Here is a 27,485-nt window from a genome sequence, read left to right as displayed (position 1 = left end):
TTTGATCTTGGAAGTTAAGCAATGTCAGCCATGGTATAATTTGGATGGGAGACCACTAATTAATACCTGGTGCTGAAGGCTATATTTCAGAAGAAGGAAATAGCAAAACCATGTCTGAGTATTCCTTGCCAAAGAAAACCTTTTGAGAGCCCTTCCACACAGCCATATAATATCAGCAAATCAAGGCAGATTATGCACAATATCTGCATTGAACTAGGTTATCTGAGTCCACACTGCCATATAACCCAGTTCAAAGCAGATAATGTGGGATTTTGTACAGCTGTGTGGAAGGGGCCTGCAAGTCACAGAGTTGTCACACATAATAATAATAATAATAATAATAATAATAATAATAATACTTTATTTATACCCCACCACCATCTCCCCAATGGAGACTCAGGGCGGCTTACATGAGGCCAAGCCCATCAGCGCAATACAATAATCAAAACATAAGCAACAACACAATGAATTACCATATAAACCATATAAAATGACAATAAAATCATTCATAAAACAAAGCAACAGGCAACTCAAAGGCACACACATTCTGTAGAATGGATGCAACTTGACACAGCTTTAATTGCTGTGGCTTAATGTTGGGGAATCCTGGGAGTTGTAGTATAGTGAGGCACTATCAGTCTTGGGCAGAAAACACCCAAGGCCTTGGAAAACTACAACTTCTGGCACTCTGTGGCATTTAGCAACGGCACTTAGAGTGGTTCCATATTGTGTTGATTCTGGAGTGTACACACATCCTTAGTTTTGCTTATGCTTTGCCATTCTCCTTGGGTACGTCTGAGCTGTTAATTGACGCAACGTGACGCCAATGTACCTGCCATGGTTCAGTGCTATGGGATCAAGGGATCTAGTTTTACAAAGTTTAGCATTCTTTACCAAAGTAAACTATGGCTTCTAGGATTTCATGGCACTGAACCATGGCTGTTGAGATGGTGTCGCGCTGTGTCGGTTCTGTAGTGTAGATGCATCCCTTCTGGCAAGTATTCTATGAAACCAAATGTAATTGGAGTCTTCTTTTCCTATGGGAAGGTTTTCACTCGCTATGCTGTTTTGGAAAATTTTCCTTGATGCTATCTATACATACTCTGAAACCTGTCCCTAAACATTTCTTTCATTGTAATCGCATTTCAAGCAACTGTTTGATCTACAGGTCAGTTTGACCAAGACCTCAATAGCAAAGATCTGGAACCAGATTAGCATTCATTGTGTGTCCTGAATTTCTGCACTTGATGGTGGACTCACTGCTGTTTGAAATAGCCAGCTGGTTCAATAATTTTTCTATCTATCTATCTATCTATCTATCTATCTATCTATCTATCTATCATCTATCATCTATCATCTCACAATAAAATTCTGTGGGGTATTCTATTATGTAGCAATTCAGAATTGCAAGATTTTGGTGAGCCAACATATATTGCTCAATGATTTGGCTAGCATATATTTTCCTGCCATGTGTTTGTTATGCTTAAATTATTCCAGTGAAGAGACAACACCTTATGCAGGGCACTAAAATTACCCAAACAATGAGTTGAATTTCCATTCTTCTCAAACTGAGAGATTCTGAGAGATCCCTGACTTATATACTTTAAAATATTTTAGCCTTAAGGGCTAGAAACCTGCAGGCCTTGCTGTTTCTTCTAATAAACATGGAAATGATTTCCATTGGACCTGGTCTATATCAATATTTAACTTCATGTTTAAGTGATGCAGCCTTGAAATATTTAAATATAAAATCCCATGTGTGACTCATCTGTTATGGATACATTTGGAAACCAAGCCGTTATTTTTTACTTCTTAATTCATAAGCACGAGCTAATTTTTTGCTGTGCCACTACAAAAGACTCTTAAAGAAGCTACCCAGAATTGTGCAGCTGTAAAACCCAGTAACCCAGTGCAGCTTCCAAAACTCAGTACACCACAGCATTAATTAAAAAGGTACTCTGATTGCGGAACATTAATATGACCCAGCCCACTGTTCACATGTATGGCACTATAGGTTCCTATATAACTCTAGCCAGGCAGGGGCAGGAAAGGAAATATTTCAAAATGTTCCTTTTCCAGATTTTTCCTCTCTGAACGTATCTCCCTCTATGATCTGCCTGGGAGGTTAAGATCGTCAGGGGAGGCCCTGCTCTCAATTCCACCCCCCCCCCCGCAGGCACGACTGGTGTGGACGAGAGACAGGGCCTTCTCAGTGGTGGCCATTCGCCTGTGGAACTCCCTCCCAAAGGAAATCAGGTCAGCCCCCTCTCTCCTGGCCTTCAGGAAAAAGCTGAATACATGGTTGTGGGACCAAGCATTTGAGCAGTAATTGTAGCAGTGTAATAATGATAATGAATTGATATGATTGACAAATGGACAGGCCTGGGACTATGATTAGAATTTGCATGATTTTAACTGATCTTTTAATTGTTTATTTGTTTATTTTCAGATTGATCTGTGTTGGCATCAAATTGTTGCCTGTTGTAAGGCCGCCCTGAGTCCCCTAAGGGGTGAAAAGGATGGGGTAAAAATGTGGAAATAAATTTTAAAAAATTGGAAGTTTCTATTGTGTCTTTGGACCTTATCCAATGGGTAGGAGGGAAGGGGGTGGGAAGAGGAGGAAAGTGGGAAATGTCCTTAAAAGTGGGAATGCGACCTATCCCAAAAAGATCCATATTTGAGGATGGCCAGCCATCCCACGACGCCCCCCCCCCTTTCCTCCACTTCCTGCTGCTGTTTTCTCTCAGGATACCTGAAAATTGACTCCTCTGATTGTTTTCGAATGGCGACAAGCCAGATTTCTACACACAGCTAATGGAAGTGGCTGTGCATCGTTACACCAGCGTAAGAAGATGGTCAGAAAATGGGGGAAATTTAGGGTGGAATAAGGTCATTTGTGATAGTGAGCTTGGGTGACGGTAACTGGAATTAGGGTGGCTGTATTCATGATGTCTACAACAAATATGCTTGGATTCTGGGAAGGAACTTGCCAAGTGTTGCCAGGCCCAAACCAGGATGTTGGCAGGCTCTTTTTCATTGCAAATTGCTATTGTTTGGAATAGGTGGGCATGGGCACACAAGGGACCAATTGGTAGTTTCTTTTTAATATATTCTGAAATTTGTAGAAACTAGAGTCTGAAAAAGCTGCTTTTTGGAATATTCTTTCCAGAATTCCACAGCCGATGTGAAAGGGTTCTGGGAGGGACATTCCAAAAAGCAAATTTTGCAAGATTTACAGCATAAAGGAAGGGTTTTGGAAACAATGTTTTCCTTGGCAATTGAAGAGAGTTGGGTGGTGCAGTCCTACACATGATTGATGAGAAATAATTCCTATTGACTTCAGTGGACCTTGTTTTCCAATAATTGTGTACAAGATTATAGCACCTTCTAGCACCTGAGACTACCTGCTGATTGACAGATGCCACTGGCAGATAAATCTTGCGTTACCTGTCCCTGCAGGCAACACAGTGCAAGGTCAAGTTGTTGGAATGATGCAGCCTGAAAATAAACAATACTGTAGTTGAGGGGGTGGAGAGATGGAGGGTTGGCCCAAAGTGTCCTTTGGATTAAAGCAAATGCCTGAGCATCCTGGCCAGTGTCACCGCATGTGCTCACCCTCATCATTTTGGGTGTCTCCTCCCTCTGACTCAGCTCTCACTGATATCTAGCAACAGAGAGCGCTACCAAGTTAATTACATACAAGGTAATTGGCAGTATTTTGCAGCATGCCGGAGGCTCTGCAAGCGCTCTTTCGATGATAGAGAAATACCTGCATTACAGCAGAGGAGGCCCCTCCTCTTTCATTATAGCCAGGTCTATCTTCACGTGGCAGTGTGGGTTTGGGAGCTAAACTTACACACACACAGAAAGAGAAACAAAGAGAAAGAGCGAAGGAAACAATACATATTTTCATTTAGTTCTTGCCAATGGCAAGTGAATTTAACTGTGGATAATAATACCAGTCTAAGTTAAGTTACGGTACTCTTATTACTTAGGGAAAATGCTTAGGTAAAACAAATTATGGCTCAATTGGGCACCTTCTACACTGCCATATAATCCAGATTATCAAAACAGATAATCCACATTATCTGCTTTGAACTGGATTATATGAGTCTACACTGCCATATAATCCAGTTCAAAGCAGATCATCTGGATTTTATATGGCAGCCTAGAAGGGACCTTAGATGTGATGTGTTTAATAATGTTTAATGTTTTATTAGGGAAAGGTCAATTTTAATGTTTACACTGTTTTTATTGAGGGCACTGAATTGTTGGCAACACTGTGAACATCCTTTCATCCCCTTTGGAGTTGAGAAGGGTGGTATACAAATATCGCAAATAAATAAATAAATAAATAAATAAATAAGCTCCATAATCCATTAAGGCAGACCCTGAACATTTGTGAACTCAGTCCTAGGGTTCCTTGCTTGACCTTTAAAAGTAATAATAGAGAGGACTTCTTCAGTCCTCTCCAGATATGGGAAGGGGCTCCCTCCTTCCGTTCCACTTTCACATAGTTTCATACATAAAAGGAGATTATATAGAAACCCTTGCCTAGGAAAACCCTATAAAATTCATAGGTTTGCTACAAGCTGACTAGGTGATATACACATGGGAATATAATTAGTTACCAGTGGAGCTCTCATGTCAGAATTGACTCCATCTTTTAGTCAAAAGAGAGTCTATCCAAGGTCTAATTAAGGATTGGATCTGGCACAGTGGAGAGCTCCTTTCATGTTCCGAGCAATACCTGGCACAGATTTATCACTCAAGGATGTGAAAACCACCAGATATTAAGGGTAACCCATAACTTGCTGCTACAAGATATATTGATAGATATCTTTTTAAAAGGATTGGAAAAATCATGAAGTTATGAACAATGATTATGGGCCCTTCCACACAGCCCTATATCCCAGAATATCAATGCAGAAAATCCCACATTATCAGAGTGTGGACTCAAATAACCCAGTTCAAAGCATATATTGTGGGATTTTTCTGTCTTGATATTCTGGGATATAAGGCTGTGTGGGTCCTCATGAGCACAAGTGGGAGAGAAAGTGCTCTGATAGCTTCTCAAGCCTTGGGTTTTATGTGGCCAGCTACTGCGACTGCATCCCTCGCACCACTGATACAGCTATTAAGTTTTGCAGAACTCGGAATTGTTTACATTTCTCACAGCAAAACAACAATTCTTCACATTCTCTCTGTTTCTTTTTTTTCTTTTAGAGGGCATTTGATCCCAAGTCCTCTTGCCCGCTTCTGTGTAACAGCAATGAAAAAAGAGTCCTTTCTTTCAGTATTCCTGGTATTTACAACATTGCTGAATGACATGAATGGGTACATAACTTTCTTGCCTCTGGATTGTTGTAAATTTTTTAGGTTGTGTGGCCATGTTCCAGAAGCATTCTCTCCTAATGTTTTCCTGCATCAGACCTCACAACCTCTGAGGATGCTTGCCACAGATGCAGGTGAAATGTTAGGAGAGAATGCTTCTGGAACATGGCCACACAGCCCAAAAAACTTACAACAACCCAGTGATTCCAGCCATGAAAGCTTTTGACAACTTCCTGCCTCTGCTTTGCAAGAAAAGGAAAAGAAGGAGAAACTCTGGAGAAGTTGCAATCCAACATTCAATTAGATAGGCTAACATATTCTTAAAGCATGTACACACATACAACAGCGAAAGTAAGCAATCAGTTTGCTCGACAGAAAACTCTTAATGGTAGAAGACTATGCAGCAATACTTTTGTCAAATGCAGAAAGGAAAAGGGGAGTATCATCTGAGTACATCTTTCTACTCAGTACTTCTGAGAGGCCACCTAACACCCTTGCATCAAAGTAGAATCCAAACATGGTTTACATTCTAATAAGTTTGTTTCCAGACACAATTCAAAATGCTGGTTATGATCCATAAACCCCTATATGGCTCAAGTCCAGGTTATTTAGCAGAGAGTATTTGCCTGTATAATCCAGATTATCAAAGCAGATGATCCACATTATCTGCTTTGAACTGTATTATCTGAGTCAACATTACCATATAATCCAGTGCAAAGCAGATACTCTGGATTTTATATGGCAGGGGCCCAAGTCTACCCTAGCTGAGATAAGCAATTGCATTCAATCCTCTATCAACTCCTTCTTGGAAAGAAAAAGAGGACGCTAGTCATGGTGGAAGGATAACAGTTGCTGAAAGTAAACTTTTCAAATATCTTGATTTGGCAAGGAAAGTCCTGTTTATTTCTTCAGTTTTTCAGTTGCTTTCAAAATGCCCCGGTTTGTCTACCCTCCTTCCACTTCCCCCTTACTTTTTTTGCATCCTCTCTCTAGCCTGTGTATTCTTCCTCAATAATAATGTTCATCATATTGGCAGCACTTTGATGTTGTTTGGCCTCATGTCTATTGATGTTCATCTGTGAAATGTTGGAGGGCATGTGCACATGGAAGCCAATGTGTTCTGGATGCCACTCCTACTTTAAAATTCTGTGATTGAGGCTGGACAATAGCCCTATAAAAGCCTTGTCTGGAAGCTGCCCAAGACACTATTGGTTTCAAACATCCAGTCCATCTTCCAAGATTTCATGATAACATACCAGCATACCTGAGAGATCCTTTAGGATCAGGATAACCAACACATCACCATGTAGCTCTTTTCCAGGGAGTTAAAAATGATACAATAAAGCTACTATTGCTCCTCCCTACCAAATCACCTAAGGCCATTGGGATCCAAGTTGTGGAAGCCTGCTTAGGCCTCACAATTAAGCAGAAATCAATTGATGACCCCTGGAGCTTGCTAGCCTTGCTTACTGTTTCCTCCAGTTGACTTGCCCTACCTGAAAATTTAAACTCTGCCAAGTGGCAATGAAGCAATATCACCCTTTAGGTTTATTGTACAGGTAGGGCCCCCCAAAAATAGACTAGTAGGACCTCATCACAAAGCTCAATGGATTCGCCACACATTATGGCAAATCCATGGGGTCCCGGCAAGGAGAACCTGTCGTTTCATGCCCTGCATTGCGTGACTTATCTGGGACCACACTGCGTGGGGAAAAGTGTCACCGCCTGGCACCCCCCCCCCCCCCGTCCTGAAGACAACACGGGAAGCCTCCTGTGTTGCTGTAACAGCGGCATATACTGCTTGCTCTTTCTTTTCCCGACAGAGCCCATTCAGAAATACATGTGTATTATGTAATGGGCTCTGTCGGGAAAAGGGAGCACAAGCGGAATACAATGGGGAAAGGAGCCTGTCTGCTAACGTAGAAAGATGGAATATAAGAAAGTACAGCATATGTGGCAGCATCTTAAGCTAAGTTCTCTGAATCTGGCTGAACCCAGGTTCCAGTCCGGTCAACCATTTTCATGTCTAGTTAAACTTCAAAACAGTGCAAAGTATTTGGTTAACTTTTTGGAATTGGGATGGGGTTACACTGTATCCCTGAAATCCTTCAACGACCTAAATCAAAACCAGATTTTCCCAGCAATGGGTAATATATTCACAATAATAACTGAGGCCATCGAATAGCAAATTGTGGTGCTTTATGGTGCAGAGGGATGCTAGTTTCCCCCTGCAACCACAAATCACTGTCAGAATGTGTGTGTGGTGGCAGGGAATCATCTTCTCTTCCTGACACAAGAGGAAGGGAATAGCAAACCTCCACAACTGGGTGAGTGTGGGTGGCAGTAGCTGCTTCCACTGCAAGGGCCAGTTCCAGAGTAGTGGGTGGCAGTGGCAGCCACCAAACATGCGTGCATGGCCACTTGTGGTCCATGTCTGCGTGCTTCCTACTCTTTCAACAGAGGGATAACAACAACAGAGAATGCATACACCAGTTGAAGGGAAGGTTTGGCTATTTCTGGTTCTTTTCAGTTTTCCATATTTTAAGTTTCCCTCCCTTTTTGTTTAATTGGCACACAAATCAATATATACATTTTAAACATATTTTTCTTAAAATATATGTTTATAGACTTATTTCATCAAAATGGACTCATTTCCAACCACTTTTCTCAAAATATCCCTTTCTAGGTATACTTTAGCACATTTCTTATTGAAAACAGCATCACAGCACATAGGGAAGCAGAAGATCCTCAACATAATTTACATTCTAGTCCACACATTCACTCAGGAGGTTCAGCTCAGGTGACTCCACATCTGAATTCATAAAGATGGTCCTCCAGCATTTCTATGCATAACACGCATCAGCATATGCACAACCTCAGACAAATGTCTGGATGATGTTCTTTTTAATTGTTCAATCCCCCCTCCCCTCAAGCATCCATCAAAGGCGAACCTCATCCTGTTATCAAGTTCTAGCCTGCAAATAAGAAAAGCTACCCTTCCTATTGTCGCAAGCTGAAACCTGGTTGCCCATGTGACAGATATATTGGATGGTAGCTGTGCTGTGTGGCCACTACCATCAAAGTAATCTCCTTTTGCAGCCCAGCCAGGGCAGTGCTTGGCCAGGTGAATCATCCCAGTAGTTCAAAGAAGGTCCAGGAAACAAGAGTGAAAAGACCTTCATGCGAAAACAATGTTCAGCACGTCGTCAAACACCATCAACAAAGAAAACCAAGCTGCCACAGCTCACAACTCCTGATCGGTTCAACCCTGAGCATACAATTCTTATCAGCCAAAAAGGGACAAATCAGGCTAGACTTTACATAAAATGTAAGCAGGGAGACTAAAAAAAATAATAATGTTATCTCAGGCCAGCATCCAAACAAGCTGTTTCCAACCACATTCATTCTAAGGTCCCTTACTGTTGTTGTTGTTGTTGTTATCATCATCATTATTATTATTGTTATTATTTAAAAAGACAGATTGGGATGGACTGTTCTGTTTTACTGACCTTGCTCCATCACTTCTTCTTGGGATGAGAAGTGGCTGTCACCATGGAAGGGATGTGGTACAGCTATACCAGGGAGTCAGTGGGGTAGGAAAGCAGCACCGGTGTCCTGCTTAATTCCAACACTGGCTCGGGGGAGATCCAGGGAGCTGCCTGGGAATGAAGCACCTTGCAGGTGAAGCCAAAGCTCTCCGGATGAAAAGACGGTCTGACAGGTCCTTCTATAAGCACTCCCAGCCCTTAGTGCCTGGCCTGCCTCCTCCTGAACCTGAGCCCCGCCTTCTCCCCTCCAGATCCTGCATCAGATTTGGCTTCTCATGTTGTGCCACTGATTTCAACTGGATGGCCGTTGGGCAAGACTGGCTGGAAATTCTCATCATCCTGGTACAGAGATGGTTGTAAAAGTTACCTGAAAAAGAAGGAAACAGACAAACGAAAAAGCCCAAAGAAGAGTTGCCAAACGAGTTCATACTTGACGTATCTATGTATATAAAAGCACACACGCATAGTGCCGAGCTAAGAACTCTAAGAGTTATGCAAATAATTTTATCAAGATTAATAAGATAAATAAAAATAGAAAATACTCTCCCCCTACCCATCCATTTAAAAAACAGAACAAAGGGGGGGGGGGGGGAGGATATAAATGTAAGCATCAAACAAACTAATTCAACTGCTGGGAGCAAAGCAAAATTACTGTGGAATAATGATGCTCAAACACATTTGTCTTGATAGGTCAATGCTATTTAACTGTATGTTCTTCCATTGTATATATTTGGAATGGGTATTTCATATTAAGCACGTGGTTAATGTTGTGGCAGAATCTGACTTTTATACCATTTGGAGTTTCTTGATGGACTTTGACATTTGACCTCTCCAGGAAACTATGATTTCAAAAATATATTAAATAAGGTTTTATTCTTAGCGTTGAGTAGCAATTAAACATTTAGTCACTTGGGGAATATCAACTGAAATCAGTGAATCTAAATGACTAACAGGCCTCATTCATCTCATTAAGTTGAAGGAATGGAAAACAAAGATAGGATTTCACTGATGAAGAAGATGGTGAAGAATTTCCCAGCACAATTCATCCTACAGTAAACTATCAAAAGAAAATGCAAATAGTAAGATAAATAGTAACATCGAACACACTTTACAGAAGCAAATACACTATGAAACCAGAGTCAATATTGTTCTTTGTAGACAGTTGGTTAGGATTCCAAATGCCAGAAAGATAGTTCTACAATGGAGTCCTATTGAACAGAAACAGAATCTCTATATTAGTCTGATAATCTCCCACTGATAAAACCAGAGATTTATCTAATACACATTTCAGGTAACATGAGCCATATCCTGCAAAACCGGCATCTAAATGTGGAATGGGTTGGCCCTGAGCACCAAGTGGGAAACTACAGATCTAAAATATTTTCCACAACATCTCAGTGATCCTGTATTCTGCTTTGTGTGTTCTGATTTCCGTTTTAGAAACTGCTTCTCACTACATTGAACCCAACTGTTTTGTTCTCTACCTCCATCTATTTCGCTGCCTTGTACCATTAGGGGTCAGTAGAGAGCTTGTGTTGGTTCAGGACTCAGCGGCATTCCATTCCTTCAACTTGTTCCTGATGGATGAGGAAGGAGGACTCAGGGCTGCCTCATTCATTAGGCCTTTTCAGCACAGTGCCTAAGGCTTATGAAAAAATTAAGGCCTATGAAAACAAGATTGACAAATACAAAATGTACAAAGATTGGGAAGAAAAACAAACATTCAACATACATGTAATTTAACTTCAATTTTTAAAAAACAGATTTGCACATTTTGAGGTCCATAGAGGCTGATAGGACAATTTTGTTTTTGGAAAGAGGCCTATCTGTCCCTGGTGATACATTTGGGGTGAGGTGGGGAGTCAAATACAAGGATGCTTACAGAAACATTAATGCAGCCCTGATTGAAGTTGAGGGGGGTGAGTATTCCCATGGGTTTCTGGTCCAATTTAGCCCGGAAAACTGTGGGAATATTGTCTGGACCGCAGTCCAGACACCAGAAGTAGTGGGTTTTCAAGAAGGTGCAGATAAACCCACTGTCAAATTAATTCACTACAAACCAGGGTTTTCCTAGTTTGTGGCGGATCAATTCCCATTTGTCCAGGATGTTATCTGTACAGTCCCCTTTTTATTGCAGACGTTGCCCTTACATATGACTCCTAGTTACAAAGGGGGTGAGACAACAGGAAGTGAAAGAGGCTAGGACACAGAATAATGGCTTCAAGCTACAGGAAAGGAGATTCAACCTGAACATGAGGACAAACTTCTGTGAGAGCTGTTCAGCAGTGGAACTCTTTGCTCTGGAGTGGAGGCTTTTAAACAGAGGCTGAATGGCCGTCTGTCGAGAGTGCTTTGAATGCGATTTTCCCACTTCTTGGCAGGGGGTTGGACTAGATGGCCCACGAGGTCCCTTCCAACTCTATGATCCTATGAAATCAACCCCTTACAAGGGAATCACTCCTGGAAGAGTTATCAGTAATTGGTTAAATGGACGAACCCAGAGGGTGCTCATCAATGCTTCCTCTTCATCTTGAAAAGAAGAGACAAGTGGAGTGCCGCAGGGTTCCGTCCTGGGCCCGGTCCTGTTCAACATCTTTATTAATGACTTAGATGAAGGGTTAGAAGGCAGGATCATCAAGTTTGCAGACGACACCAAATTGGGAGGGATAGCCAATACTCCAGAGGACAGGAGCAGAATTCAAAACAATCTTGACAGATTAGAGAGATGGGCCAAAACTAACAACAGGGACAAATGCAAGATACTCCACTTTGGCAGGAAAAGCGAAATGCAAAGATACAGAATGGGGGACAATGACTGGCTTGAGAGCAGTACGTGTGAAAAAGATCTTGGCGTCCTCGTGGACAACAAGTTAAACATGAGCCAACAATGTGATGTGGCAGCAAAAAAAGCTAATGGGATTTTGGCTTGCATCAACAGGAGCATAGTGTCTAGATCTAGGAAAGTCTACCCTTCTATAGACCACACCTGGAATATTGTGTCCAATTCTGGGCACCACAATTCAAGAGAGATATTGACAAGCTGAAATGTGTCCAGAGGAGGGCGACTAAAATGATCAAGGGTCTAGAGAACAAGCCCTATGAGGAGTGGCTTAAGGAGCTGGGCATGTTTAGCCTGAAGAAGAGAAGGCTGAGAGGAGATATGATAGCCATGTATCAATATGTGAGAGGAAGCCACAGGGAGGAGGGAGCAAGCTTGTTTTCTGCTTCCTTGGAGACTAGGACGCGGAACAATGGCTTCAAACTACAAGAAAGGACATTCCATTTGAACATGAGGAAGAACTTCCTGACTGTGAGAGCCGTTCAGCAGTGGAACTCTCTGCCCCGGAGTGTGGTGGAAGCTCCTTTTTTGGAAGCTTTTAAACAGAGGCTGGATGGCCATCTGTCAGGGGTGATTTGAATGCAATATTCCTGCTTCTTGGCGGGAGGTTGGACTGGATGGCCCATGAGGTCTCTTCCAACTCTTTGATTCTATGATTCTATGGGGAAAAGGTGTCTCAATTGAAGCTTTATCATGAATCCTTGTTTCCACAGCAAACCAATTTTTCCGAAATACTGTACAATTAAATTTAAAATGACTAATATTTTAATTCAGATAATGAAGGGTATTTGTACCAAGTTTGGTCCAGATTTATTAAGTCATGCAAGAACCTTTGAAGTACAAATATACATGTATTGCATACATATTTTCACTCTTATTTATATAGATGATTCCACTTGAATGGATATCCTTTCAGCCTATGGAATCCTGGGAATGGTTATTCAGAGAGGCCTAGAGAGCTCTCTGACTGAGAATTCAGAATACTCCTCCCTAAACTACAAGTCCCAGAATCCCATATAGGTTTTCCAGAGCTCCAGTTTTCATGTGTCATCCCCAGGTGGGGGACAAAAGTACAAATTCTTCACTTGAGCTGAAGTCAGCTGTGAGCAAGAAGAAAGGATTGCTTGCAAATCTCCAGCTTCATTGAGTTGTTGCTGGAACTTGCAAAGGCTCTCCAGAGTGTCTATGTCAAGAACAATCTCTGTATCCACAGGGGATACATTGCAAGATCTTCTTTCCTTCCCAATGATTGTAGTACCTGGATTCATCTTTCATTCTGCTCTACATTCATCTTCTAACTAAAAGCAAGTATGCTAGGTTAAAAGTTTCATACCTTATGTTACCAAATCAGTGAGTAGAAACAATATTCCATATTTCATCTTGATCTGGGAACAGCTCTTCATTTCCTTGAAAAAATGTGTGTGTGTGTATGAATGACAAGTTGTGAGCAACTGTGGGTGGTAATCAATGCATAACTTGTAATGATATCAAAGAGGCCATCCCAAGGTCATAGGTTTTGACCAGGAAATCTCAGGACCTGGAATGGCCCTGAAGTTACTAGCTTGATTCAGTATCAACAGTGCTGCTAAGACACCAACAGCGCTGCTAAGAAAAAGATCTATGCCAGTGCAAGAGGTCTAAAGAAGGACCAGAGAAGCCAAGAACATCTGGTGGACAAAGAAGGCTGAAGAAATCCAACACTTTGCAGATACTCATGGTGTTCAGGGATTTTTTAAAGCTACAAAGGTCATATATGGACTAAGAAATCATGGCATATATCTGGAACCAAACTTCTGAAGGACCAAAAAAAATCAATCACAGTGCATTGGAAAGAGCACTACCAAAACCTCCTGAATTGTAGCTCCAATGTGGGCGAAGATGTTCTCTTGCAAATCCCACAACAACAAACCAGGGATAGCGTGGAAGACCCCTGGTGTCTGATTTTTTTTTTTTTTTTGCTAATTAAAGCAGACAAGATTGGGCTTCATTATTCATTTTACAGTCAAAAGCTGAGTGGATTGCTTGTAGAATCTCCCTTCAGCAGTGGCAATGGAAAAAAATAATCCACCACACAATTTGGAGATGGCAACATAAGCTGTGTGTCTTGACTAGCTCTACCTTTAGAAGTGAGGGGGTAGCCAGTTTCAGCAACACTCTTACATGTGTCTTTGCCAGTGTTAACTACAGTTCACCAGTAACACATATCAGTTTCTTTCCGCACTTGCTGTTAAAATGGTCAGAGGAGCAATCCTGCTATTTGTGAGCAACTCCTCCAAAATAATATTGTCCTATCCATGCAAAACCACCTTGTCCTCTTTGGTCATCTTGCTTATGGAGAGGCAAAGGTGTTCTTATGCGATAGAAAGGGGATGTTGCCAGTCAAGGTGGAGAGGGGAAAAGAGAAGAAAACATCACTGTCAGGATTCAAACATCCTCACTTTCAATAGAAATGAGAGTAGGATGTGTCAGGACTCCTCCTTATCTCTCCACCATCGAATGTTAGACTGTGACTCTGGAGACCAAGAAATCTATTGGACAAGTGATTTTGGCCAAGTCACATTATTTCAGCCTCAGAAAAGGCAAAGGCGATCCTACTGATCCATTCTTAAAGAAACCTGGTAGGTTCACCTTAAGGTTGACATAAGTCAGAAACAACTTGAGGGCACATACCAACAACTGTAGAGCACTGCATTAAACTTTAATATTTTGGGACAGCTGTAGAACAATTTTTCGTCTCTGCCACATTAAAAGATCCTTATTTCAACTGTCAAAACCTTTTTCTTCTACTTTCTGTTCCATTTAAGTGTATTATATATATGGGAGTGGAGATTGCAGTGGCAGCAAATTCTGAGTCATGATCAGTGTCTTTATGTCTTCATTCTGCCAAAATAAAGCAAAGTAGGTCATTCTTGCCAGGATGGCATAAATCATAAGGCCAAGTGGAAAGGAAAAGGGAGGTGGGAAGGAGGAGCTGAAGGCAGACAGTTGCAACTCAAGGAGGCTGAAAAAGTGGACTGCGAGAGAACAGAATATAACCAAAGCCGATGCTTATACCTGAGAAAGCTACATGGGGTTTAGAGCTGAAACGGATAGGCCATGGATTCAATAATGGATAGAAATGGGCTTTGAATTTCAGAAAGATAGGAGAACCAGTCAAAAGGGAGAACCAACTGTGGTTATGTGGGAGCCCAGAAAGCATAGAACATTCTTGTGTGTCAATAAACTTACAATTTTTACTTTTCTCTGTCTCTTGCTATCAAGCATGACAGGAAATCAATCTATGTCAAAAATAATAACTCACAATGACACATCCATGGGTTCAGATTTAAGGGCCCAGAAACCCAGTCCAACAAGAGATTAAGAAGGAGAACAAGGACAGGGTGGTGGCAGGACTCCCACACTTTGAACTTCAGGACCAGCTTTGGAAAATGGATCTGTCATTGAGTGAAACTGGTAAAGAAGGACACCCGCAATCAGCCCCTTGCTACATTCAAAGGCAGCCATGTCCCTTATCTTGAAATCAACACATTCCAGTAAGAAAAATACACACAGCAGCAGAGAATGTTCTTTCCTCCAACTCTTCCCTCCAGAGTGGGCATGTGGGCATCAGTGGGTGCCTTGGGTTTTTGCACAGCGATTCACATTTTATAATGCTGATATCACCATGTGATGTGGCTTATACTACAAGCTGCTGATGTACTTTAAGTGCTTCATTTCAGACTTTCCCACAACTGTGCATCAGATTACTGGGTTTAAAGCACACTTTTGCAGTGTGTGCAATATAGCAGTTGTGTTTTGGAGATAGCTTGAAGCTACATTAAATCGTCAGTGCATATGGGGTCAAGGAATGTGTCTAATGATTGCAAGAATGAATATATGTGAAGTCCTGGGTAGAGACAGGGTGAAGAAACTGCATTGGTTCCTCCCAGAGCCCTGGAAAGGCATATCCCTGTCACATCACCCTATCCTCAGATTTCAAACAGAAAGATTTTTTAAATTTTAATTATTTAATTTGACTCAAAAGAAACTATGTTTTTGAGCCTTTCTAGATTTTTTTAGTTCCAGAGGAAGCTATTACTTTACAAGCAAATACACTACAGTGATACATTTCTGTATACAATTGGCCCTCCACCCTTATAGGTTTAGCTTTTGCAGATATTATTATCTGCTGATTTGATTGATATAGTTTCTTTAGACATTTTTAGTCCCTTCAGAGGGAACTCTATGGTCAACTTCTGCCAGAAATTGATCATAGATGTGCTCTGGAGGATATAGAGATTCCTGGAGAGGTAATCTCTTAGGTTAAAAAAATAGCATTGCTAAAATGCATGTGTTTTCCAGATTTGCAGAGGTCATGTGCCCCTCATCTCCATTAAAGTAGAGGATATACTGTACTTCCTTGCTAAATAAAGCCCGCTTATAGGCCTATAAGAGCCTGAGGAAAGGGTTAAAAAGGGTTAAAAAATCCCACTCCTGATGTTGTTATTAGCAAAAACAAACAAACAAATTGGCACATTATTTGGGTTGGTTCACTTCTGGAAGGAGTTTCCTCTGCAATATTTCTAAACCTGCACTTTTTGCCCATAGTCCTCCAGATCCGTATGAATACCCTATGAACACACACACAAACTATTTGCATATAATGTGGAGCACCAGATCCCTAGAAATGTATCATCTGTTTACCAGCATTTGCTAGATATTTCATGCATTGAGTCAGGATTTGTGCATTTTCATAATAATATATTTTTCTGCTGGTTGCTGATGGAATAATCTGTCCAAACTGGAAACACTGACCTGCTTTGTTCACCGTCTTTTGATATAAGCCATAGATTTCCAGATCTCCACACACGTTTTCCCATTGGTCCGACAACTACGGCATTTTTCATACTTTTACCAGAGCTCTAATTACTTGTGGCAATATTTGTTGTGAGCATTAAGTGTCATGGGGCAGTTTTGCTTTGTTTTTCTACACCCCTTTTGGGATTTTCCCCCCTTCTGAACAGGGGCACAGGGGCACGGACAGCAAAACAAACACTAAAGGGGTGTTAACCCTACCCAATTCTATCCAAAACTTAAATACAGTGTGTGTATATATGACTGGTATATTTAAAATGTATCTGAGCTGACTTACATACCAATTCAACTTAAGAACAAACCTACAGAACCTATCTTGTTCATAACGTGGGGTCTACCTATACAGTGAAAAGAGGGAAAAGAAAACTATTTAATTACCTAACTACTGTAGCCAGAATTGTATTTGCTAGGAAATGGCGACCGAAAGAAATACCCCAATGGGAAGAATGGCATAATAAAATTCTAGAGATAATGGGCATGGACGAACTAACAATTGGCTAACGTAAAATCGAAATTGTTACATGAGGAGAAAAAAATTCTTTTTGAATGAACTACAATTAAAGAAGCAACAGTGAGGGAGTTAATTACTTGGATCTATTTTTTTACACAGAAAAAGAGTTACAAATGACCAATGAAGACGAGAGAAGTCACATTTTTTTCTATTTTTTTATTTTTATTTTTCATTAAATATACTTTTTTTTCCAACTGACTCTACCCTGGTTTTTTTCCCCTCTCTCTTTTTTCTCTTGGGGGGGGGGGCTCTCCTCCTTTCCTTTCCTACTACTTTCCTATCGACTACAACAATGTTTATTTATTTTATTTATTTAGAACTTTTGTATACCGGTCTTCTCACCTCCGCAGAGGGACTCAGGCCGGTTCACAACAACAGTATCACAGACAATCGTTTAAAAACATCACATCCCATAATACACTAAAACATTAAAATACTAAAATACAATCATATAATTACATTGGCCAAGTCGTCAAAATAAAATTGTAAATCATCACCATCCGTCCGTATAGTCACGAGTTATTGACTCACTCGTCAAATGCCAGTTTCCAGAGCCAAGTTTTCACCTGTTTTCTAAAAGTCAGGAGAGAAGGGGCAGTTCTAATCTCCAGTGGGAGAGAGTTCCAGAGCCGAGGGGCGACCACCGAGAAGGCCATGTCCCTCGTCCCCACCAGACGTTCTCCCACTTTCGATGTACAAAACCTTACTTTTCTTACCTTCTAAAACCCATTAATAAAAATATTACAAAAAAAGAGAGGGAATCCACAGAACTGTGTGTTCTCTACATTTTCGTGGTCTGTAGTAGATAGGAAAACAAGTGACATGTTTTTCTTCTTCTGTCTCTTTGCCTGCCCTTTTGGGAAACACCAGGACCATCAACTGGTACAATTTCTTTTTCCTTCCCGTCTTAACAACATTTTTGGGCACAGGTGTATTTGCTTTGTTTTCCAAAGGAGGAGTCCTCTTAACAATTTCCCTTTGATATTTCAGAGGCCTGATAAAACTGAAGGGAGGTCATTACTTCTTTAGATGCTGAGAAGAACTTTGATAGCATTGATTGGATGTTAATCTTTATTTCATTTGTGTGTGACTTCAGGTTGTTTCTGAGTGAAGGCAACTCTATGGCAACAGTATCCCAAAGTTTCTGGGACTGTAAGTTTGTGACTTACCCAGGGTCTCCAGAGCTATAGTCCAACATGCAAACCACTACACTACAGTGGCTCCTAAAATATTTTTAAAAATTGTTGATTTCCATACTGAGGGTGAGAGTAGTGACTGTCTTCTCTCATCTTTTTATTTTACATTGAATTGAAGTATCCAACTAGACAAAGGTGTCCTGTCCACTCTCCCTACTGATACTTCATCTATCCTTAGAATCATTTGTGTGTGTGATCAGATCAGACAAAATTCTAATATCAATAGTTTTGTATTTACAGTGATGCTTGGCTTTTTTAAAAATGTGAGATGCCAGCCAGATCTTCTCACATACCATCAGGCATATTTGTTACCTGCAGAGTGAGACATTGAAATCCATTCACAATTAGAACCCTAACATTTGTTATGTTTTGCCTACACCTTTCCTTTGGGTACTTAAGCTTTATTACTAAATGCTCAGTGAAGGTTTCAGTTACTTAAATGCTGAAAACTTGGGGAATAAAAAATTAATTGAGGGGAGGCCAGAATTCTTATTTAGGAAGCAATGCTATCATTTTGCACCCCCCCCCCCCCCCCCCCGCATACAACCCTACTCAGGCTTCAGGTTTTTCAGAACTTTTATGGCTTAGTGTTTTCTTCCTGCTACAGTTCTGGGAAACGTTTGTTTTAATTGAAAAGCATCCTTGGTCAACAATACAAGAAGGGGTAGGAATTGTGCAGTGCAAGAGATGGGATGGAGAAGAAAAGCTGTTGTTCAGACTTTTCCCATTTGCTCTTTGTCTGCTCAAAATCCTGTGTATTTTCTCCCTCGGAGCTGGGTAATCAGATCTACTTATTCATGGATCAGTATTGAGTACTGGGTTATTTTTTTACAGGAATTATGGTACAGTCAAATACTGATCCATGGACAGGAAGACCTGGGTTTTGGGTGGATTTTGACTAAAATGTCCAGACTTATACATGAGTATATAGGGTACTTTGGGTATTATGCTGATAATGTTGGAATGATGCTTCACACAAACCTAGATTGTAGCAGTATTTTCAACTTTCTGCCTGCAGAGAACATTTTTCATTACAAGCTCCTTGATGTCGATACATTATTTTTCAAGGCTATAGATTATTTGCAAGGATGGTTGGAATGAATGATTTACAGCAGAAATAGTAAAGTTTTGAATGTTAATATGAAGTGTAACAGATGCTTCCATAGACAGAAATTATGTGACTAATACATTGGAGCCACATGCTTTAACAGCTAGTCTTGATCTGGAACTGAAAAAAGCTAAGATAGAAAAGGTTAGTGAAAATTGTGGGAGTGGGTTGGGTCCAGGAGGGCCCCAAACAGTGTGGAGATGTCCTCCACATCCTATAGAGGATGTTTGGGGGTGGGGGATGGGTGGAGTGGTGGTGGTATTTTGGAGCAAGACAGCGATTATGCAAAAACGTATTTGTCCTCAGGGCCTGTAGAAGCCCCAGAATTGCCCTGGAAATTGCCCTGGGAAACTGCCTGTGGGCTGCAGGCTACATTTTGTCCTGTAAAAAGCCCTGCCATGAATACCAACATATTGCAAGATATAGATCAATAGTCAATGTGCATCGCTGACCATCTATGGTAAAACTGGATTGCACAGTGTGCAAAGGACAGCATAGAGGCAATGCTGAATCTCATGCTACATTGTGTACTTTAATGCACTACCCCATGTGTGACTGTCCCAAATGCAGCTGGGTCAGCTGGATATGTCCATTGTGAATTTTCTAACAAATGTCACTCCATATGCATAACACAACTGAGTATGTCCACAACAGGTTGCCAACTTGTATGTCTCAATCCACACAGAAAGCACATCATACTACTAGCTCTCTTGTGTCATGCTATCCCTTATGCAGCAGTTCCTATCCCTTTATGGACTCGAACAGAAGAGATGTCTCCTTTTACCCCAGATCCAATCTTAGCTGTTCAGAAATAAGCATGCTTGAATAAAAGGCAGAAATAAAAATATCGTTAAATCTCCAGCTGTTAAAGGAGATGAGGCAACCCTGGTTCTTTCATTGCTCCACTGCCCTCTTCCCTCAAATGTGCTGCATGCAGGCATGTAGGCTGAGGCGGGGGGGGGGGGGGGCTTACTGGTACGTGGCACGGTGGCATCCTTGTCCGCATCTGGGCCCTCAGCGCACTCTCTTTCCTTTTTGGTGCCGCCGCACCACAGACCATTCGGAGGCCGCAATAGGCCTTCGCGCCCGTGCACTTGGCAGTCCTTCGCACCCAGGGACGGCTCAACCCATTACGCAAAGTAAGCATTTGCAGTATAATTGATTTTGCCCAGGGGCGCTTTTGAGGCGCTCTTGGGGGAAAATAGACCTTGAGATATGTGAGTTGTAGTTACTGGGATGTATAGTTCACCTACAGTCAAAGAGCATTCCGAACTCCACCAATGATGGAATTGAACCAAATATGGTACACAGAACTCCCACGACGAACAGAAAATATATATCAGTTATTGGTTTTGGGGGGGGGGGGCAAAATACTGTTTGCTTACTGTTGAAAATTACCTAGGGCCGCCTCTGTTCGTACCTGTGCATTGAAGTCTCGCCACACTCGTGGCTGTGAGTGGAGTGTGTCAAGCCCATCGGCTGCCTTCTGGGATTCTCTGGATCCAGGTAAACAACAACTCCCATTTGAAAAAGGGCAATCATTCTCCAATCCCTATGTGCCAAGTTTAGTCCAGATCCAGCGTTGGCTTGATTCGATGCCCTCTGGATAAGGGCGCACTGCATCTCCCAGATCCAAGGTCAATCACCCCCAATCCCTGCCTGTCCTGTATGCATGGTTGGCCATGTTTGGTCCAGATATGATATTGGCTGCCTTCAGTGCTTTCTAGATCCAGGTAAACAACAACTACCATTTGAAAAGGGCAATTGAGAAATATTTTTTTTGTTGTGTCACGAGCGACTTGAGAAACTGCAAGTTGCTCCTGGTGGGAAGGAATTAGGTCTGCATGGGCCTGCAAATTTGAGGAAGATGGTTTCTCCAGGACAAAGAATTGATAGGTGTCCTGCTCAGAGGTACATCTTCCCTGCTTTCCTTCAGAAATTCTGGTGGATTGTTGTGAACCAACGCAGCTGATGATTTTTCATGCAGGTTTTTAATTTTAGCTGGTATTGTACAGGAGCTTCAGGGCAAGAGCCCTCCTTGGGATGTCACATGGTGGTTGCAGCAATATCAGCACTATTTTTATGTGAAGGGAGAAAAATATTGAAAATTATTGAAAAAGCAAAGTCTTACCAAGGGAGCTAATTTAAAGAATAGCAAGCCAGTTTTGAATTGAGCCAAAAGTTGTTTGCTTTTGATATGAAGACCAAAGGGAATGCAGTGGCAAGAAGCAGAAGCTCTTTTAGCCTTGGTTATATTATTGCTTCTTCAGCATTGGAAGGAAGCATGAGAGAAGTATGCAAAAGGTAGACAGGAACAGAGGCTTGACTCTTCTGACCCAGCGCAAACCCATAGGCACGTCTGCCTAGATAAAGAATTCTGTCTGCACTGTTTCTAGCAACCTCTTACTGAAGATCGGTCAACCACAAAGAAAGCATAACGAAAGCAGCATTTACTGTACAACCTTTATTATTTTCCCACAGGTTGTGCATGCAGAAGCAGAATACAGGGGGCACCTAGTAATTCCAAAATTAGAAAGAGGAAAGGGAAAAAGAGAAAACATGTTATCTGAGGCTGAGAGGCTTGCTCAAGATAATTGAGGCTGCTTCCACACAGGCAATGACAAAGGATTGGAATGTGAATTAGAAAGATCTAGTTTGCTCTGGAGTGCCTGCATAGGCACCATGTGAACCGGCTGCAAGCTGCAAAGGAACCCACACAGTTCCACCAGATCTCTATAATCCACATTTTGATCCAGAGTGATTGCCTGTGCAGAAACAGCCTCAGTCAAAATGCAAGATTTCTTTTTTTTTTAACCTTCTGACAGAGACAAATAGTTTCCCTAGCTCTTGATTCACAGTAAGGCAAGGCTACTGTAAAATCTTGGGTTCCCACAGGAACACTGTGCTCTCCTTGCAGGGGGATGTATTTGTTCACCTTAAGGCTGGGCTGTGCATCTGCACAGCTGCTTTTTTAGTCTAACTGCTCCATCTTTACCCCTGTTTACAGTCGCCCTTCATATTTGGCATTCAGATCCTTCCTGTGCCTTGTTTATACACAGGAGGAATGCAGCAAATTGTTTGGATTGAATTGGGATTTCTGGTTAGGTTTTTATTATCATGCTATTTCTGGCTGGGTTTGCTTTGGAACTTGTTTTACAGACAATCTTAAAAGTTTATTCCAAATGAAATTTGAGCTCAAACAGAACAGTTCCTAGTAGGTGTCTTGAGGGCTGCACCTCCACTGTTGTTTAGACTCACAAGGAAAACACAGTATTCGTCAGTACTGAATGGAGTTCTGAGAGAGCACAGTCATTTTCCCTCTCATTTTATGTATAGGAGGCAGGCATGTAGCTGGGGGGGGGGGGGGGGGCTTGAGGGGCTTGAGCCCCCCCCCCCCCCGAAATTCTCATGGTGGTTCGCGAAAAGGCCTTACTGGTGCATTATTTAAACTGTTATGTTTATTCATATCATGATCTGATCACCATACTCAATATATCCCATATGCATGGGGGTATTGGGGTAACGATACAAAAAGTTTGCTAGGGTAGACCCTCTTTCGCTCAGTCTCAGCCCCCTCCCCCCGAAACTCAGCCCCCCCCCGAACCCCTCCCTGAAAAAAAATCCCCCCCCCCCCCGAAACGAAATCCTGGCTACGGGCCTGATAGGAGGAATTGAGGAACATCTTTTGTTACTCTGACTCCTGGTCTCAAAGGTCACACTGGGTGTGGAGTGGTGATTAACATCTTTTAACACAATGGCTGGCATCTTCTGATACAAAGGCTGGCAACTTCTGTGAAATCCTGTCTGGCATTTGGTCATAGCAGGCAATCTTCACGTCAGAGTATCTGTGAAATATGAGATATCTGACACTAGAGAAATCCCTTTTAAACTCTCTGACCTTTAGTTTCTCCACCAATGGAATAAATATTCCTACACGTGAACATCTTCTTGCTTGAGGAGCATTAATAAATGCTTACCCAGTCTTTTGAGAGAGAGAGAGCGAGAACACTGTGGGTATTCCTTTGAGATGGATAATTATGTGGGACTATAAAACACACAGCTGGCTTCTTGTCTCCTCTGAGGATGTGCAAGAGAGATACCAGCCAAGGTCGGCCATGCCAACTATATTTATTTATAGTCACCTTGTGTAAGCACACGTGTTGCATAGGTACAAACCTTGCTTTCCTGAACAATAAGCATTCATCCATGTAAACTTTATAGACACAGAGAAACTATTCCACCCTGCTCCTCCTAACCTCAGCAGCACTCTCTAAAGATTTCATTCACCGGTGCCTCCGCTTTTAGATACACCCTTTCCAATGCCGTAATAAAAATGAATCAAATACATTTTTGTAGTATTATAATGTGCAACTCATTCAGAATTATGCCCAATAGCTTTAGTGGGACATCCAGGATTCAGTTTTGGCCCTTTGGTAGGGCCAATGCTGAGGGCCAGGGAGCATCCACCCGCATGGCTGTTTTAATCTCCAATTCAGTGGATACTGCTTCATTGACTGTTTTGGTGCAGAGTAGCATGGGCCATGGTTTCTCCTCCTGAGTTGATGATACTGTTGTGGTGCTTGTTTCCAAAAGTCAACAAATCTATCCAAACAAATTTTACAGGAATCAAATATGCGGGTGATATGTAATATTTTGCTATAAAATCCAATTTTCCAAGCATTCGTTGTGCTTTCTTCTCCTAGACAACAATGTGCTGCCATCTCTAACTCTTTTTTTCATTTTTGGGAGCTTTGGTGTCTTTTGGAAACAAACTTCACTTGCCCTCAGATTGGTGTATGTCTGAATGGTTTGGTTCATGTGGACTGTTCCAGATGAGTCTTGGAAACTTCTTAGAAGAGTCCAGGGGTGAAATAAATTCCTTTCTCAGACCCTACATGTCTAGCATTGCAGTAACTTAACATTTTAGTTGAGAAACACACTTTAAGCATCTCAAAGAAAAGGGCAGGAAAGTGAATGCAAACACAGCAAATCTAACCACCTTATCACATTGAGAAATTTCCTAGTCGTAGGATACTTCAGCCTCTTTTCAAGCATGAAGAGGGGGACTCAGGGTGGCCTCACAGAAGCACCATACAATGCCATCATCATAAAAATATTCAACAATACATTAAAAATATTAAAAACAGTAATTAAAACAATTGATTAAAACACGCCTGTTAAATGCTTTTTATGTTTGATGTTTGTTAAAACATAAGTATCTGTACAGTTCCATTATCCAGATGGAGGCCAAAAGGGGGGCCTAGAAAGAGAAGGATGGTCAATTTAACTTAAGGACTTAAACTGTTTCCCCCTGTTTTCCTGTTATTCCCCCCACCCATGTCGCTGTTGTGGAAGCAACCATCACTTATGTAATGGAAAAAGTGTGTGTGTGTGTGTGTGTGTGTGTGTGTGTGTGTGAATAACCAGCAAAAATGGGGAAAATAGTTTTCCTCCTTCAATTCCCCCTCCCTAAAATGGACCATCCTTCTCTGTCTACCCCCCCCCCCCTTTTGGAGTCTGCCCAGATAATGGAACAATACCCAAGTAGCTTTAATAGTTCTAAAACAGGCCGGGAAATAACTTCATTTATCTGTCATTGCAGTTATCTGTCAATCTGAGTCCAACAATCTTTCCAGTTTCCAACTGACATCAGCATTTTCAACATCCTAGACTGGCTATTAGTGGTGCCCCCAGCTTATCACAGGTTAGTTTGGTACCTTTGGTGCATACAGACTGGAAACCTGCATAGGAGGAATGGTGGGTTCTGACTGCTATTCTGCTTTAGTGCTGCATGTGACCTCACTCTGTAAGGCTTGGACTCAGGGTGGTTCCACACGTACACTTTGGAGCAGGTTTAAGAAACCCACTCCAAAGGAGGTTTAAATCCACACAGGCAGGGGAAAAATGGGCTTTCCCTTTTGGCTGTCCATATGCTATCCTGAATACTTTCAGGATAGCATGTGGCCATCCACCCCCCCCCTCCCAAAACACCCCTTAAAAATAAAAGAGCTATTTGGTTTATCTTCCTATCTGAGGGAACATACCAATGATGCCCAAAAACATAGGGGGAGCCAGGGACGATTTGGGACCTCCTTCATTTCGGATGTCATTGGTATGTTCCATCAGAAAGAAGGAGAAGCCAAATAGCTACTGGTAACTTTCCTTTTTATTTTTTTTTGGGGGGGGGAGTTTGGGGGGGGGAGTTTGGGGGGGGGGGTTGCGGAGGTGTTGGAGCCCTTGCAGTTTTTGAGGCTGAATCAGCCCGGAAAACTGTGGGACTACTATATGGACTGCCCCCTCAAAGCTTCAGAACTTTTGAGGGAGCAGTCCAGACAGTCAAAGTAGTGGGTTTATCCCACACCATCCAAGAAGGCGCAGAATAAACCCACTATCAAATTAATGCACCACAAACCAGGGTTTTCCTGGTTTGTGGTGGATTAATTGGGGTTGTGGCGGATTAATCCGTCATCTGGACAGCTCCCTTTTTATTGTGGAAGTTTCCACAATAAAGTGGCAGTCTAGATGCGCCCTCAGAGTTTATGTGAGGGCCGCATCCAGCCCCGGGCTGGGTATTGTGCAGGCCTGTTCTAGAGCTTTCCAAACATTTATATTGGTCACACACTTTGAAGGCATGCATCATTTTGTGAATAAGTAATTCACATAAGTAATGCAATGGTTTCTGGGGTTTCACGTGTTATCTTGGAAACGTGCCCAGTAATTACAAAGGAAATGTAAGATGAACAATGTTGGTATGTCCTTTGATGTCATTTTGCTCTCCGTTTTAGATTATACTTTAGCTGGGGTGCCCCTATTCTGATTCATCCCTGCTCCCTTATTATGTGATGGCATATGGGCTGGGTTCCCTCTGCTTTCCCCTTTCCTCAGCCTTCAGGGCTTGTTGGACCTGTTTTGACTAGTATTACCTGGAAGAAATGTATTTCATTACTTTGTAAGTAACTGTGCTTTCCCCTCTTGCATGACATAACTAGATGGAAAAGTAAAGAGTTTGCTTCATATTAGCAGAATTTGGTAAGAGTGATTTCTCCAGGCACAATCACATGAAGTAGGAACATCATGGGAAGAAAGATAACATTGACTTTGTTCATACATTACATTTCATATGGTGGTGAATTTGATATGGTGGAAGACTCAATCTCTGATCCAAATACAGACTTCCCAATGATTGTCTCTCATTTGATGGTTATGAGATATAATACAGTGTATATACACACACCTTAGTTTAAAATGTGGACATGCCTGACAGTTTCTGACAATTTTGTAAGTAATTCCTTGACTATTTGTGTATGTTTGGAAGTTGCCTGAATTAACTGATGGCTCAGTTCTAAAAACTTACCTAAATAACACACCAAATTTGTTGACCCTATTTACAGTGATCTACCATCACAGAGTTTCGTGGCAAGATTTGTTCAGTTGAGGTTCACCTTCCTCTGAGGCTAAAAGTGTATGACTTGCCTATGGACAGCCAGGGAGTTTCAATTGCCAGTTAGGGATTTTGTAAAATATTGATTCAAAGTTTTAAAATATATAATAAAACTTCCAGGAAAAAGAAATACAAATAAATAGAAAGATAATCATCACCATCTTTCTATTTTTTGCATTTCTTTTTTCTTGATTTTTTTGTACGTTGTTGTTATGAGATTGTTTTATGGTTTTAATGACTGTTTTGATGCTTGATGATGTATTGTTTTTAAAATGATTTATGTCTAATGTGTGGTTTTACTGTTGTAGTTGTAACGCATTGAATTTTGCCATTATCTATGTGTAAACCACTTTGAGTCCCCCTGGGGGTGAGAAAAGCGGTATATAAATACTGTAAATAAATAAATAAATAAATAAATAAATGATGATGATATCTTGCTCTCCTCACTGCTTGAGGTGGGGTATAATAATGATAATGATAGTAATAATAATTTTATTTATATTCTGCCCTATCTCCCCAAAGGGACTCGGGGTGGATTCCAATCATAAAAGGCAAACAATCAATGCCTGAACATAATAACAATTCACGCATATATGTTTTAACAGTATAGTTAAAACATATCACCATCAAATATGTACCATGAAATACATTAAA

At 41.4% G+C, this 27,485-nt stretch overlaps 1 protein-coding gene across 1 annotated transcript in view; it reads right to left on the bottom strand.

Annotated features, from left to right (window-relative positions):
- Positions 1–9,205, bottom strand: part of OTOP2 (otopetrin 2) — a 71,009-nt gene extending 61,804 nt beyond the window's left edge. The window contains exon 1 of the mRNA XM_060764721.2: positions 8,844–9,205. The gene's annotated coding sequence lies outside the window, so the exon portion shown is untranslated. The remainder of the gene's footprint in view (positions 1–8,843) is intronic.
- Between the last annotated feature and the right edge of the window lie 18,280 nt (positions 9,206–27,485).

Source organism: Anolis sagrei, chromosome 2, assembly GCF_037176765.1.
Source record: "Anolis sagrei isolate rAnoSag1 chromosome 2, rAnoSag1.mat, whole genome shotgun sequence".
Taxonomy (NCBI): Eukaryota; Metazoa; Chordata; class Lepidosauria; order Squamata; family Dactyloidae; genus Anolis; species Anolis sagrei.
Note: the sequence above shows the minus strand (reverse complement) of the source record. Positions and strands in the feature narration are given on the sequence as shown.